The sequence below is a fragment of the Petaurus breviceps genome, unplaced genomic scaffold (assembly GCF_028583685.1).
Source record: "Petaurus breviceps papuanus isolate PSGF00001 unplaced genomic scaffold, PetGlider_PUasm1.0 164, whole genome shotgun sequence".
Lineage (NCBI taxonomy): Eukaryota > Metazoa > Chordata > Mammalia > Diprotodontia > Petauridae > Petaurus > Petaurus breviceps.
The window spans coordinates 18,030,106-18,046,454 of NW_027185735.1; the positions used below are offsets into that span (position 1 = coordinate 18,030,106).

General features: G+C 38.2%; 1 protein-coding gene and 1 pseudogene across 4 annotated transcripts in view; both read left to right on the plus strand.

Moving 5' to 3' along the window:
- LOC138156902 (gephyrin-like) overlaps positions 1-16,349 on the plus strand; it is a 472,574-nt gene that overhangs the window by 246,964 nt on the left and 209,261 nt on the right. The window lies entirely within an intron of this gene.
- On the plus strand, positions 10,777-16,337 carry LOC138156916 (ribonuclease inhibitor pseudogene; annotated as a pseudogene).

The window sequence follows — 16,349 nt, forward strand, 5'->3', positions numbered from 1 at the left end:
GGTAGAATTATAAGCAATATACTATATTTGGAAAATGAAACAACTTGTTTATATCACCTTTCAACATGTTTTATGTGCTTTATGAAATATCGTCAGAGGGTTGTTTTCCATTTTGTTGTATACATTTTGCTGTTTATAATTACACTTTAAATGGATTCATTCCATTCTTACTCATTTATCACACATGCCACTTTAATATTTTCTTCCTTTTCCCAGCTGAATGAATTTTTGACAGATTTACCTTTAACTGGGGTGGAGTGGGAGGGACTGGCAAGAAGTTTCTACAAGTTTTCAGGGGGAAAAAAATCCTTAAAATTTTCAAAACTAAGTAAACCCTGAAAAAGCAAATGAGTTATGACATGTTATCATCCTTAGCTTTCTTTAAAAATGCACATTTTATGGGTAGTAACAGAATCTGAGATTTCATTGGTATAGGGAACTCTAGGATAAGGACACTCACTCTCTCAGTGGGACAGGGGAACTGGGAGATTGGAATACAGTTTTGTTAACTATTTTAAATATAGTCTTTTGTTGCCTAAAGCACTCAGAGGTTCAGTGACTTGCCTAGGTTCATGTTTAAAAACCTTATTCTGAAAATGGTTCCATAGACTTCCTAAAACTGCCAGAATTTTCCATAACCCCAAAAAGATTGTGAACCCCTGCTCTGCCTTATTGAGACTGGTAGTCCCTAGCCCATCTCCTTATCCTTAATAATTATTTACACCAGAAGTATCTTACAGTATTCACTGTGTGTGTGTGTGTGTGTGTGTGTAATATCATTCTGAGGTATTTTTTGGAATATGCAAAGGAAGCTATTTCTTGAAAAGCTATTTGAACAAAATAAATTGTTACACTGTTCAATTACTTGTAAGGCACATACAAGATAGATAGCTGTAGATATACATATATAGAGGTAGATAGGTAGATAGATATAGATACGTATACATACATATGTATATGTATAATCCCTATGTTTAAAGATTATATTCACAGTGAATTTAAGTGACTGAGAAGCTGTGAGAAATTTCAGTGGAATATCAGAGTAATAATGAATTGTATTATTTTGAATTAATTTTATACTTTACTTTTTTACTTAATAGCTTATTCTTTGCACACCCTACCAGCAGATCCTTAAGGTACCAAAAAAGTTGGTGAAATGTGGTCATCTCTCTAATGTAAGAGAAATCTAAGTGAGAATCTCTACATTATATGTGAAAAAAAAAAGCAGTTCATAGACACTGACTTTTTTTTTAAACCACTCTTTTTAAATTAAGATTTTTTTTTACCTTGGCCATAGTCTGCTTCTTAAAACAGATAATTGGACAGAAGCCTTCTGTTTTTTATTTGCTCACTTGAGTTGGGAAAATGTCATCCTCAAGATTCATTATCAGTGACGGAATTGAGATTAGTTTTATTTAGGGACAAATACCTATAAATATAGTCATTCAAGGTGATCAGTACTATAAAAGAATAATGAATTTTTTTCAGGTACCCTGAAAAGAAATGTCCTATTTTCTGAGCAACAACCATTTTAAATTTTCTTATGTTCTCATGTGATCATATCATCACTGAATGGTTCACTCTTATAACTGTGTTGGATGTGAAGTAATCCTAGGAGATCTTTAAGCAGCTTCCTCTTTCCTGGCACAAGTGCTATATCGGTTTGATGGTTTTTCGAAACAGGAAAAGACTCTGTACCTCACTCCCCTCCCCAGCTTCTCCTTTTGTGATCCTTCCCTTCCTTTGTAGCCCAGGGGTGATCTTCTCCATGAAACCTCATGTGAGTCCTCCAGAAATGTCTCTTTTCTTGGCCATCTCATAGCACTTGCTTTGTATATTTCCTCTGCAGTTAATACATTTCAGTTTCTATTGTATGGTTCCAGACTTATGTCCCTTATATCCCTTGGACATTACTCCTGTACCTGTTGGTTCTATCCTGCTCTTCACTTTAAAAAGAGCACTTGTGAGGAAAAAATCTTTGAGAGCCTCGAATCAAGCATGAAGCTGTGAGAGGTACATGGATTACCAAAAGACCTATACTGACCTCTGTGATAACATTGTGGGAGCACCCTAACCAGAAAGCCACAAATTTGACTTATGGAAATGGTAATGCATGTAGCCTGATAATTAATTAAGGTTTACAGACTGGACCAGGAGTAGCTCTTTAAGAAAGATTTGATCTAGTACTGGTAGCTTCCTGATTCATGAATTTGGGATTCAGATAAGCCTAAAGTAAATCAGGTGATCACAGCAGCCTGCCAGGAACTATAGGTCGACTGGCTTTCTCTTGGGAATCCCTGGCAGCTTTTCTTGGTGCATTGAGTTTCAAAGAAGCCCCTCTGTCAAGGGGCCAGGGAAATTGTATATTCTTTTAATCCCTTTGCTGTAGTGAGGACACTTTCCTAATTTAGGGTACCGTGTTGCCTCTACTTCTGCTGTCCAGACCATTGGCCCCAAGGAAGAAATAGGATGTATGACATAAGTGATTTAAGCTTATGCTCTTAATCATGGAATCCGAGGTGGGAATAAGCCAAATTAAGACCTTTTTTTTTTTTTTTTTGGTGAATCCCATATAAACCAGTATTTAGAAGGGAGTGTTATTTCTCAAACCTCAGTGACAGTACTACTCCTGTAGACCATTTTTGTTTTGGACCTAAGTGCATCTGCACTGAATATTTTTTTTGCATATTCTTCTGAAGTGTTTCTATTAGTAAAAGTAATTTTGAAAAAAAGTTGTTTATTCAATCTCTCCAGATCCTCAGTTTGCATTTGTAATCAGCATGTACCTATCTTTAGATAGCCTTCCCTCCTCCCTTTACCCTCCAAATTGTAAGTCTTTTGGTAAAAGGTACTATGTCTTATTTCATCAGAATCCTCCATACCTTGTTCAACACTTTTTACATGCTATTTACTTGTTTTTGTTGGATGGTTGAATAAAATGAAACTATCCACACATATTGCAATATTTAAAAAAAAGAAAAATATTGGAAATATCCTTCTATGAAATGCTTTCTTATTTTAAAAAATCATCTTCTAGTCTATGGAATACTTTAGGCTGTTATCTTAGGTATTATAAAACACAAACATGGGGTTTAAGAATTTAAATGTTTCAGGTAAAAAATATATTATGATGTAAGTTGAATAAATAAAATTTAGTATTGTTTATGTACCTGGTAGTTGAAGAGTTGTTAAGAAACTGTTAACTTCCAAACGATCTGGGGGTTCAAGAGAGAAAGAAAAGAATAGAATATTACATTAAGAGCACATTTTCCAATGCTATAGTAGATATGTATGGTTCAAATAGTGTGATGAAAAATATATAATACCACATACTGTTAGAAGACCTGGGTTGATTTCTATCCTCAAGCACTTTAACATAGAGTTGTTTGCATACAATTTGCAAACTGCAAATAGCTGTATAGATAATGGGCTGTTATATTATTCATGTTGTTGCTATACTAAGTGAGGGTTTGGCCTTTTGAATTTGCTGGAAAAATAAAAAATAAAAACAAAAAACCCCTCAATGCAGTCTTTTCTAATAGAGCAGAGAACATAGTTCTTTGTAAAGCCAAGCATGACCAGCTTTCCAGAGGACTGCTGCTATGATCAGCTTTAAGGTTCTGATCACATAATATAGTGAACTTTGTATTTATTCAGCAGTAAACTAAAGCAAAACATTCACAGAAACCAAAGTACAGCATTCACAATGTTAAAAATAACAACTTATCACTAAAGTGGCCACATAGTTTTAAACAAAAGATATCATTCAGTAAGTCTTTAACTCAGTCATCCTTAAAGAGCAAGCCTCTTTAAGGTACACAAAGTACAAAGGTCAAAGTTCTCCACCCCTAGGTCACATTGTCTTAATCTCTCAGTCAAAAAGCCTTCTTTTTCTTGATTAGAGATTAGTTTCCAATCATCCCTAAGAGGTACAAGGAACAGAATACAAAGTTCCCCTACCCCTAAGTCACACTAAATCATGCTCTCCTCTATCAGCACTAAGTACCGAAGAGAGGTCTTTTCATCTTGACTCAAGGCTGGCTCCCAAATTCCATGGTTCCTCTTCCATGGGTCCAGCTCCTGCCTGAATCTACCCAATTGTCACATGGATTCACAGGTAGGCAGCTCTCAGCTCCTCGTCCAGTTCCATATTGAAGCTCACAGTATCCAGTCCACCTCAAGTCCTTCATACTTTCTGTTTCTGGAAAGACAAAGCTTAACAGAGCCAAAACAACATTCATTCACATTGCTGGCACTATCTGCCCATGAAATCAACAGAGACCCACAGACAAGGCCTGAGAAGTCAACACAAATCATCAGCATAGAAATCAACATAGACAGAACAGAGAAAAAGAGTGCTGAGATACTTCAAGTTTTCTCCTTCTTAACTCTGCCAGCAAAAAGTGCTCCTTTCTCAGTTGTCTCTCCAAGCTTGGGCTTCTCCTTATATATGGGTATTAGCTCCTCCCTGTTCCAACCCTTACTGTTGCATCAGCAAGTTCCTCCCACTGTGGGTTTCACAAGTTCTGTTTCTTAACAAAGACTTGATATAATGAAGGGCAATGCTCAACAGAAATGAGGCAATAAGTAATTGTTTGCTTGCCATTACATTCTTAAATCATGGCCAAATTATTATTTAATAATATCATTCTCCTGAATATACCTACTTTTAAAAATTATTTGTAGTGGTGCTTTTTATCCTGATCTAAATTGTGAATGTGATTGTGTTATTTATATATAAATTAACATTTTGTTAAGAATCAAAAGAATGTCAAAATAACACTGTATCTTTCAGTATATTGCAAAGTAATCTTTAGAGACTTTTGTTTGAATTCATGGAAACATTTAATTCTTTGTCAATGGGGGGAAAATATATAGTGTGTATCACCTTAAAAATTCAAAACACAGGGTAGTAATATGGTAATCTTTTTTTTTAAGTTTCCCTTCTCTTTGGATTCTCCTTGTAACTTTGTATTACTGCTGTAGCTACTATAGGAAATTATTGTAAAGGACTGCTTTTGGCAAAAGAATATATTCTTTATTTAAGTACTAGTGACCTACTTGGAATCATAGTACTTGAAAGTATAGTAAACGGAAATGTTCTATTTAGAAATTTTCCGACAGGGGTGGAGTCAAGATGGCTGAGTAGAAGCAGGACCTCCCCTTAGCTCTGGCTCCCACCACCTCCAATTCATGTAAAAGGGGACTCTGAACAAACTTTGGAGCTACAAAACCCACAAAATGATACAGAGAAACTAACCTCCCACTGAGGACAGCCCAGCAGGCTGGCAGGAATTGGCCAACGCAGACTCTGGGAGCAGATGCCATCCCTATGCCCGAAGTTTTAGCCCCAGGGTAGGCCTGACCATCCGCCAGCTGGAGGGACTCCAGATCACCAGCAGCTGTGGCCATTTCCAGAATTATCAACATATAGATGCTAAGGACAAAGTGAGAAGTCAGTGCAGTGTGGACTTTGGGAACCAGTAGTTGGGAGTTTTCTGCTTTTGCCCCCAGGGTGAAAACCTGCTGAGGGCTGCAGTGCAGCCTTCACCACCTGGAAGCTTCAGTTCCTGGCCTGCAGACTGTAGGGGGACTAAGCGACCAGTCTGAGGTGTAATTGCTCTTGCTTTAACCTGCTTGGATCTGGATTGCAATCTAGGGTGGAGGTCCTGGGGTATATAACCAGCTTGCCAGAGCGTGTGGAGGCTTCAGAGAGGGCACCCAACTAATACCTCCAGCAGCTGAAAAAACCCCAGTGTTTGGAACGAAGCTCCCCTGTCTGGTAGCAGAGTCCTACTGTGGCAAAAAGCTCAGGGGTCAAGGGACTGAGGGGCGACATGACCAGGCAAAGGAAACAAATCAGACAGAAGATTCCAACATTAGACTCCTATTTTGGGGACAAAAAGGAGCAAAGCTTGGAACAGCAGGAAGACAGTGAAGTCGAGATACTGTTAAACAAATCCAAACAAATGAACGAATAGAAGGCAATGTAAAATATCTTATTGGAAAAACCACTGACCTGGAAAATAGATCCAGGAGAGATAATTTAAAAATTATTGGACTACCTGAAAGCCATGATCAAAGAAAGAACCTAGAAATCATCCTCCAAGAAATTCTCAAGGAAAACTGCACTGATGTTTTAGAAGCAGAGGGCAAAATAGAGGTTGAAAGAATCCACTCATCACCTCCTGAAAAAGATCCCCAAAAGAAAACTCCTAGGAATATTATAGCCAGGTTCCGGAATTCCCAGATCAAGGAGAGAATATTACAAGCAGCCAGGAAGAAACATTTTGAATATTGTGGAAACACAATCAGGACAACTCAGGATCTAGCAGCTTCTACACTGAGGGATCTAAGGGCTTGAAATATGATATTCCAGAGGTCAGAGGACCTGGGATTAAAACCAAGAATCCACTTACCCAGCAAAACTGAGATCATGTTTCAGGGGAAAATATGGTCATTCAGTGGAATAGAGGACTTTCAAGCATTCTTGATGAAAAAAAAACAGAGTTGAATAGAAAATTTGACATTCAGATAAAAGAAGCAAGAGAAGCATGAGAAGGTAAACAGGGAAAAAAAATCATAAGGAACTTACCAAAGTTGAATTATTAACATTCCTACATGGAAAAACGATAATTGTAACTGATGAAACTTTTCTCAGTATGAAAATATGTGAAGGGTGGGGCAGCCAGATAGCACAGTGAGTAAGAGCACCGGCCCCAGAGTCGGGATGACCTGGGATCAAATCTGGGCTCAGATACTTAGTACCACACCCAGAAATAAGTGGCCGTGTAATATAGGGAAATATAGTCAGTCTTTTACAATATATTTACTATGGTAATGTTTTGCATTAGCTACACATGTATAACCTATACTGAATTGCTTATCTTTCCAGTAAGAGTGGGTGACAAGGGAGGAAAGTAATGAATCTAGCGTCCAAAGTTTTAAAATCAAATGTTTAAATATATATATACATATATATATATATATGTAGTTATTATTAATACTATTTTACATGTAATTGGGAAATAAGATATACAGGCACTGGGGCATCAAGATCCACCATGTCCTATTGGAAAAGTCCAAGGGGGTATGGGAGAACATAATGGGAGAGGGCAGATTGGAGATGGGGATATCCTGTGGGACTGCTATTCTGGGGTGGTGGGTAGGGGAAAAATGGGGAGAAAATTTGTAACTCAAAATCTGGTGGAAATGAATGATGTAAATTAGAAGTTAATAAAGCATTTGGGGGAAAAAAAAGAAATTTGCTGACAATTAAATTAACCCAATGTTTTCTGCATTATTGATTGATGTTGATATTTGAATGTAGCACTCAGCATTTAGAAATGAAAGGCAATACTAAAGAGAACAGTAGTATCTAAATATAAATCTCTGAGATATGCCATTGTAAAATGCGTCCTTATTCTTCTACCTCCTCCAGAAAATCTGCTGCTTATTATAGAGATTCCCTTACTGTTTTGCTGGTGCTGAAACATAACCTCCTTACCATTTGTACTCTTTTCTTCTTGATTGAACATTGTTTTGCTGTCTTTGATCATACATAGCATTAAGTAAAAGTGAAAGGAAGGATCATTCACTGGAAAACAATCTTAGTCAATTATAGTCTGCACTTATTTGTTGTAGTAAGCCAGGTTGCTATGGTGAACCTTCTTGGAAGTGCTGAGCAGTAGAGGATAAACAATACTTCCCAAAATGTTTAGTGTTCATAGTATTCTGATGCAGCATCTTAGGAAGCTGTATAATTGATTAATGGTCATACAGAGACTTAAGTTTTATATTTATTTTTCAAATTGAACTTCATATTTTCTACATCCTTCTCCCACATTTTTCTCCTAGCATATTTTTTACTGAAACGTTTTTTTTTTTAACAATGCAGGATTTCATTTTGATTTGCTAGTATTAAAGTTTTACTAAATCTAGGATCTTAGTAAAGCCCAGAGTGTTAGTATTTGGCATAATATCAGTGTATATGAGAAAATTATATAATTGTCAATCAGCAGTTTCTTCACTATTTGTTGAGTGACTACAAATCTGGTAGTCTGGACTGAGAGAGGGCAACTCCAGTTATGCTTGTAGTTCAGAAGAAATGTTAAGTCTAAGAGGCATTCTTTTTCTCCAGAAGCTGAAGATTTAAGGCCTTATCTCTTCAACAGGTGAAGTAGTTATTACTTTTCTTTCTGAGTTTATGTTTTTTAAGATGTATTCAACCAAAAAAAAAAACTATTACAAAGGCATCCTGTGTATGATGCAATGAAAGATTCAGTTCAAGTATGTGCAATTCCCTCCTAGAATGTTCAACTCTGTGATTACCTATCAGTCTGTCAATAAACATTTATTATGTGCCTACCACATACCAGGCACTGTGCTATGTGTTGGAGATATAAAGAACATGTGGAAATAATGCAACAAGAATTAAAAAATTGAGGGAGAAGGGAGTTATAGTTTTTGGACAAGGTATATGATTCCGTTGATAAAAGAAACTTATAGTGAGCAAACTCCCTCTAGCAGTTTGACATTTAGTCTTAGAGAGGTAAAGGAGCACTGAATATTGACAAATTGAATTAATGTAGCTAACTTGCATTTGAAGATTTACAAAGGAGTTTACACGCCTCATTCCATATGTTGTTCAAGATAATTCTTGTGAGGTCAGTATTCTAGGTATTATCCCCATTTCCTACATTGGGATACTAAGGCTCAGAGAGATTAAGTAATCTGCTGATTGTCATTTAGCAATAAGTTTCAGATACAATATTAGAACTTGAGGCTCTCTTGACTCCATATACAATCTTCTTTTTATTATAATGCATCCTGTGCAAATAAAAAAAAAAAAGGGTACATATTGTTTTTAGAATCAAAGATCTAGACCTGGAAAGGACATCAGAGGCACCTAGTCCAACTCCTTCATTATACAGATGAGGAAACTGAGGCACAGGGAGGTTAAATGACTTGCTCAAGGTCTCACAGAGAGTAAATGTTAGAAGCAGAATTTGAACCTATATCTTCTGACTCCAAAACTACCACAATTTTCTGTATTACTACATCACTTTCCCATTTCCAACTTTCCCATTTCAACTGTAAGCTTCTTGAGGTTACCTCATCAACTTGGTTTAACAAGAATCTATTAAGTGCTTTCTATTCATAAGCACCATACCAGGCTTGGGGAATACCAAGACAAAACTGAAATAAATAGCCCACAATGGGTAGCTTACATTCTACTGAAGTATAGGATGTTGGGGGTTATCAGTATGTACTGAGAAAAGTAAATAAGAAGTATATTTACAAAAAATTACCAAGTAATTTTGGGGTTTGTTTTTGGCAGGGGTATGGGGATAGAAAGAGCACCATAACTGAGTTGAGTTGGTAGAAAGGCATTATGTAGGAAATAGCAAACTGAGCTGAAACTTGAAGAAATTCTAAGAGAGAGAAGTAATTAGGAGATAATTATAGGCATAGAGGATAACGTAAGCAAAAATACAGAGAGCAGAGATATGCCAGGTAGTATGCACAAAAGCAAGTAGAACAGGTTGACTAGACTAAAAAGTGCTTGAAGGAGATTAATGTGTTGTTTTTCTGGAAAAGTTGACTGATAAGATGTGAAGGGAGAGAGTCTAGGGCTTGGTTATTCATAGATTTTGGAGTTTTCTGTGTAGAGATCATTAAACCCATGAGAGCTGCTAAGGTCACCTAGTTAAAAAGTATAGACAGAAGAGAGTCTAGGACAGAGCCTTGAGGTTACCCACAATTAGGGAGGATGACAGGGATAATGGTCCATCAAAAGAAATTAAGAAAGAGTCAAATATAGCTTCAAGGTTGTGACAAAATGGATGGTGGTACTCTCAGTAGAATAAAGGAAATCAAGAACAGGGTTATGTTTGGAGGGGAAATGAGTTCTGTTTCAGAAATGATGAGTCTTTTGAAACAAAACTCATTTCTTTAAATGAATCTTTTCTCTTGATACCTAAACTGGTATCCATAGATAGCTTGTGATGTGACCAGAGCTCCAAAAAGAGATATGGATTGAATATAAAGATTTGGGAGTCAATCTTTATTATGATGATAGTTAAATTCATCAGGAGTTAATGAGATAACCTGAAGATATTGTATAGATGTCAGGAGGGAGCCCGGGGGTAAGGAGAAGCACAACCACATTTAGGGAGTAGTACATAGATGTTGATCCTTAATGGAGCTTGAGTAGGACTAGTCTAATAGGCATAGCATAAATAGCAATTGTTGCAAAATCCAAGAGAGAAAAGGGTATGAATAGGAAGGAATGGTCAACAGTGTCAGATACTACAAAATGACCAAGAAGGACAATGAGAGGGGCAGCTAGGTGTCCCAGTGACTAGATCACTGGCCCTGGAGTCAGGAGGACCTGAGTTCAAATATGGCCTCAGACACTTAACACTTGCTAGCCATGTGACCTTGGGCAAGTCACTTTACCCCAATTGCCCAGCCTTCCCCCCTCCAAAAAGGGGGAAAAAAAGGACAATGAGTAAAAAAAAATCTAAAACACAGAGTGAGTATTGTGGATTTGTGTGAAATAAGTCAGGAATGGACGATGACTTGAGGTTACCTCAACAATTTCGTTTAACAAGAATCTATTAAGTGCTTGCTATGCATAAGCACCATACTTATGCAAAGCAGCAACTTAGCTGAACTCTCCCAACATTCGCCTCCAAACACCATTAAAATAACTCAAAATAATATAATAATAATAACTTTAAAATAATTAAAATCTAATTTTAAGTGGCAGAGATGGCAAAAGGTCAAGGTGAGACATTTTTCCAGTCCAAGACAGCTTAGGATAACAGCAGGAGAGGTCTGTGACCTAGGGGTAGGCCGTGGCAGTAGCAGCAGCAGCAGCTTCAGGAGCTCTCAACCCAGTATGAAAAGGGGTCTGACCGCTGATCAGGAAGAGATTACAGGGGATTCTTTGCTGGCACTAAATTCAGCTGGCACTAATTGGCAACTGTATTCCATATGTAGTTCTGGGTTGTAGTTTGAGGGAGGGGAGTACTTGTGGTCAGTCACCAGGGAGCAGGGGCCCTATTCATAGTTAATAGGTAGAGAGCAGCTAACTAGCCCTTGCTGCTACAGGAAATCAGGGCACCTGATTACAGTTCCAGGCTTGAGAGGGACACTAGTGTTTGTAGCTGCAGGGGATCAGGGGTTCTTCCTGGGTAAGCACCAGAGTGCAGACCAGGAAACCAATGACCAAACCTCTTTCTGAATCATTCCATCTTGGAAGCACCAAAATTTTGTAGACCTCCATAAGTAGCTCTAAAAACATTAACAAGAAAAAGCCCAAAGCATGGGACAGTGCTTTCCAACTCTCCTCCTCCCCCCACTCCCAGTGAGCAGAGCCCAACTTTTACATAAAGGTCAAAATCAAGAAATAGGCTTGGAAAAAATGAGCAAACAACAGAAAAAAGATCTTGACCACAAAAGGCTGCTGCAGTGGAAGGAAAGAACAATATGTAAACTCAGGAGAAGACAACAATGTGAAAACATACAAGCAAATCAAACCTCAAAAAATGTTAATTGGACCCAAGTCCAACAACAATTTCTGGAAGAGTTAAAGAAAGCAATGAGAGTGATAGAGGCATAATTGGGGAAAGAAATGAGAGTGATAGAAGAAAATTAATAAAAGGAGATTTACAGCTTGGTAAAAGAGTTACCAAAAAATAAAAATAACTCCTTCAGAAGCAGAGTTGACCAAATGGAGAAAGAAGTAAAAAAAAAAAAAATCTCACTGAAGAAAATAATTCCTTGAGCTGCTGCTGCTGGCACCCTCGATCTCCCTTGACCTTTGGAGGCTACCCTCTCTCCAGCCCCAGGTGCCATTCCCTTGAGCCTGTAGATTCAATGTGAACATCTGAGCAGTACCTGCTGGACCGATCTCCTTCCATCTATGCAACCGTATAGCATTATCAGGCTCACAGACTGGGGCTTCACCAAATGCCATGTGTGCCAGCATCAACTCTGTGCTGCAGGCCAATTCCTCTCTGACAGATCTCATCCTGGTCAGTAATGAGCTGGGAGATGCAGGGGCCCAGCTGGTACTGAAGGCCCTTCAGAGTTCCACCAGCAAGATCCAGAAACTCAATCTGCAGAATTGCAACATCACATGTGCCAGCTGTGAACTGATCCCAGCTCTGCTCCAGACAAAATCCACCCTGATAGACTTTCAGCTCAGTGACAGCCACCTCATGGACCCTAGGTGCAGCCTGCAGAGACTGGAGCTGGAATACTGTGAGTTCCCCATAGCCAGCTGTGAAGTTCTTTTGGCCATGCTCAAAGCCAAGGGCACCCCCCAGGAGCTGACCCTGAACAACGCGCTGGCAGAGGTGACCCTTTACTGCCTAGGACTGATGGACTCCAACTGTGAATTACAGGTCTTGAAGCTAGAGGGCTGCAGGAAAGTCTCCACTGCCAATTGCAAGGACCTCAGCACAGTCTTGCAAACCAAGGAATGCATGCAGGAGCTGTGCCTGGGAGAAAACAAGATTGGAGATGCAGAGTTGAACCAGCTTTGTCAGGGGATCATGAGCCCAATGTGCAACCTGAAGACCTTGTTGCTTTGGGAGTATGACATCACAGATGAAGGCTGCAGGGCCCTTGCCCAGGTCCTGAAGAACAGGCCCTGCTTGACAAAGCTGAGTCTGATCTGTAACCAGCTGGGTGATGAAGGGGCCGAGTTGTTGTGCCAGGTGCTGCTGGACCCCAGCTGCCAGCTGGAGGAGCTGTGGCTGAGGACATGTAGCTTCACGGTGGCCATCTGCACCAGCTTTCGTACTGTGCTGGAGGATGTGGGCATGGAACAGATGAGCAAGAGGCTCATGCACCACGATTGCACTGCTGTGAGACCCTGGCTTCTGTCCTCACCAACCACACCCTGAAGCAGCTGGACCTCAGCAGCAGCAGGATGGGCAGCCTGGGCATCAAGCAGCTGGTGGCCAACCTCAACACCTTGGAGCAGCTGGCCCTGTTTCACATTTACTGGACAGAGGAGGTGGACAATGAACTGAAAACCCTACAGGAGACCAAACCTAACCTGTACATCACATTGTGAGGGGCCCCTACTGCCCCTTGGCCTGGGGGCCTCTCCTGCTTGTCTCATCCTTGTTCTCCACTGAGCCACAATGCTCATTTTTCTGCCCCAAACATGAGAAACAATTCCTGCTTTAATAAAGCATTTTTTGGACATAAAAAAAAGAAAATAATTCCTTGAAAATTAGAATTGAGTAAATGGAAGCTAGTGACTCCGTGAGGCATCAAGAAATAACAAACAAAAGCAAAAGAATGAAAAAAATACAAGAAAATATGAATTGTCTCATTGAAGAATCAGCTGACCAGGAAAATAGATTGAGAAGTAATTTAAGAATTATTGAATTACCTGAAAGCCTTGATCAAAAAAATCTTAAATGTCATATTTCAAGAAATTATCAAGGATCTCTGATACTTTCCCAGTATCTTAGATCCAGAGGGTAATATTGAAATTGACAGAATCTATTGATCTTCTACTAAAAGAGATCCCAAAATGAAAATTCCCAGGAATATTACAGCCAAATTTCAGTGCTGCCAGGTCAAGGAGAAAATTTTGCAAGCAGCCAGAAGGAAACAGTTTAAATATTGTGGAGTTATAGTCAGGGTCACACACAATTTAGCAGCGTCTACATTAAAGGATCAGAGGGCTTCAAATATGATGTTCTGAAGAGCAGAGTAGCTAGTATTGCAACCAAACAAAGCCTTACAATCTACATAGCTTGCATGATTTCATATATGTAATTAATATTATTTTGCTTTCCTTCTCAGTGGGTAAGGAAAAGGTGGGAGGGAATTTTAAAAGAATGCTAAAAAAAATAATAATAATTTTTAAAATGTCTGGGGTAGTAGGTTAGAGCCAGATTTTGTACCATTTTTGGCTTTGTATTGGATCCTAAAATCACTGGGGAAACATTGAAGGTTTTGGACCAGGGCAATAAAATGGTTGGACCCGTGCTTTCAGAAAATTATTTTAGTAATAATCTAGAGGATTGTTTGGAGAGGAAAGTAACCAGAAATTGGGAGACAAGTTAGGAGGTTATTACATGTGATAGGTAATAATGACCTGAATAAGGGTAGTAGTATAATTGAAGAGGATTGTTGTGATATTGTGGAGATAGATTCATCAAGACTTAAGGGATGAGAGATAAATAATCAATCTCTGAGGTATGAAACTGGGTGCCTATGAGAATTGCCTCATCCTTAGTGGCTTCATCTTACCATATCTCTGAGAGAAGTTCCATGTTAATTCTGGTTGGCTGTTGATTTTAACCTCTTTATTAGAATGATGCTTTTAGTGTATCTTAAATGTTGGTTTCTAATGGACTACGGTTGATAAGGTGCAAAATAAAATGTCCTTTGTCCTATGGCCCTAGGAGGGCCTGTTTTTTGTATTGTGAACTTGTCAGTTCATACCCAAGCCCCAGTACAGTGGAAGAGTTCTCTAGATGTTAAAGGGATAAGCTGCTTCATAACATTCCTGATAGGGAGAGAAGGCACTTGAAACTAGAAATATTTGAAAGTAGCTATATAAGTTTTTCACCATTAGTGCACTAAACTTACATTTATGTTAGCTATCAAAATTTCTACAGGTGGTAGCTCTATTACCAAATTTTTATCCCAAGATGTTCAGAATGTAATTTTTACCATTTCTGGCTAATTAAAAACTAATTTTTTCATTTCCACCTTTGATTATTGTTTCCTGCCCCCTTCATGACAAAAAGCATTTGTGAAAATCACAAAATATTTGTGTGATGTATATAGTCTTGATATAGGCTTGAAATTGTCCTTTGTAATTTGTGTCTATTACCATGGTTTAAAATTACTTTTAGAGTATAGGAACCATGTTTGATAAGTTTGAAGAGAATCTTAGCACAGTGTCTGGCAAAAGCAAATGCTTAATAAGAGATTGTTGTTGGATGTTAATGATAAAAATTATTGTATATTGATAGCTTACCATTATTAATCCCTCCTTACTTAATGAATAGTATCCAAAAGACATAAAAAAAAAACACATCAGTAAGCAACTTGTTGAAAGCTGATATTGCTTTAAAATACTGAATGAGTATTGAAAATTTAAGACTAATTCATGCAAACTAAAAATTTAAAGCATTTTTCCGCTTCTGGATAAGGTGTAAGGTCTATAATAAAATAAAAAGACTTAGTTCAAACAATCAAATATTTATGGCTGACAAAATGAATGTATATATGAACCTAACTAATTTAACATTTCTTCCATATTTTCACTTTTCCTGTGTAAGACAAATATAATGTGTGACAGAAATGCATAGTAATAATTACATCTTGCATTGATGGAATAAAGATTGGCTGCTTCTTATCTTTTCCACTGCTGTTCCTCTTTGCTCATTGCCATTACTAATAATAATATTTGTAGTTACATAGTGCTTCAAGGTTTACAAAGGACCTTCATTGCATCAGTCTTATAAAGTATTTCACATTGGTATTGTTGGCCCACTGGTATGGGAAAAAAAAATCTAAAACTCAGAAATGTTCGTTTTTTTTCCTTTTCCCCAGGCCCACATAGCTAATAAGTAAAGGAACTGGAATTAAAACCTAAGTGACTTCAGGTCTGTAATGCCATGCACAGAAGCTTTCCAGAAGAACTGCTACTGTGAACAGCATTTTTTTTTTAAGATTCTGATTACTCAGTATAGTGATCACTCTATTCCATAACAAAAGCAAAACATCCATGGAAAATCAAGGTACAGCATATTTCAAAATACAGCGTTCACCATATTTCAACTTATCACAGAAAATCACAACATAGTCTTAAAGTAAAATAGTCACTCTTAAGTTCATTCAGTCAGTCACAAAATAGTCAGTCTTAAGTTAATTCAATCAGTCACTTATCAGTAGTATCAAAGGACACAGTCAAAGTCTTCCACTCTTGGGGCAAAGTCTAGATTAACTCAGTCACTAATCAGTAACAATAGTCTAAGTACTCAAAGTACAATCAGTCACTTATTCACCAAAGTCTTACTAAATATTAGACACAAAATCCTCCACCCCTTAGGTCACTAGTAAACTATAATTCCATAATTACTCAATACTCAAGGAGAGGTCTTTTCTTCATCTTGACTTGGGGCCTGTTCTCAGATTCCCTGGATCTGAACCCCCTTCACAACCCCCTTCCATGGTCCCAGATTCTACCTGGATTGAACAGACTGTCACCTGGGTTCAATAGCAGACAGTTCCCAGTTCCTCGACCAGCTCTCTGGGGAGGTCCTGCTCCACACTGGCATTCACAGGGTCTGGTCCATGTC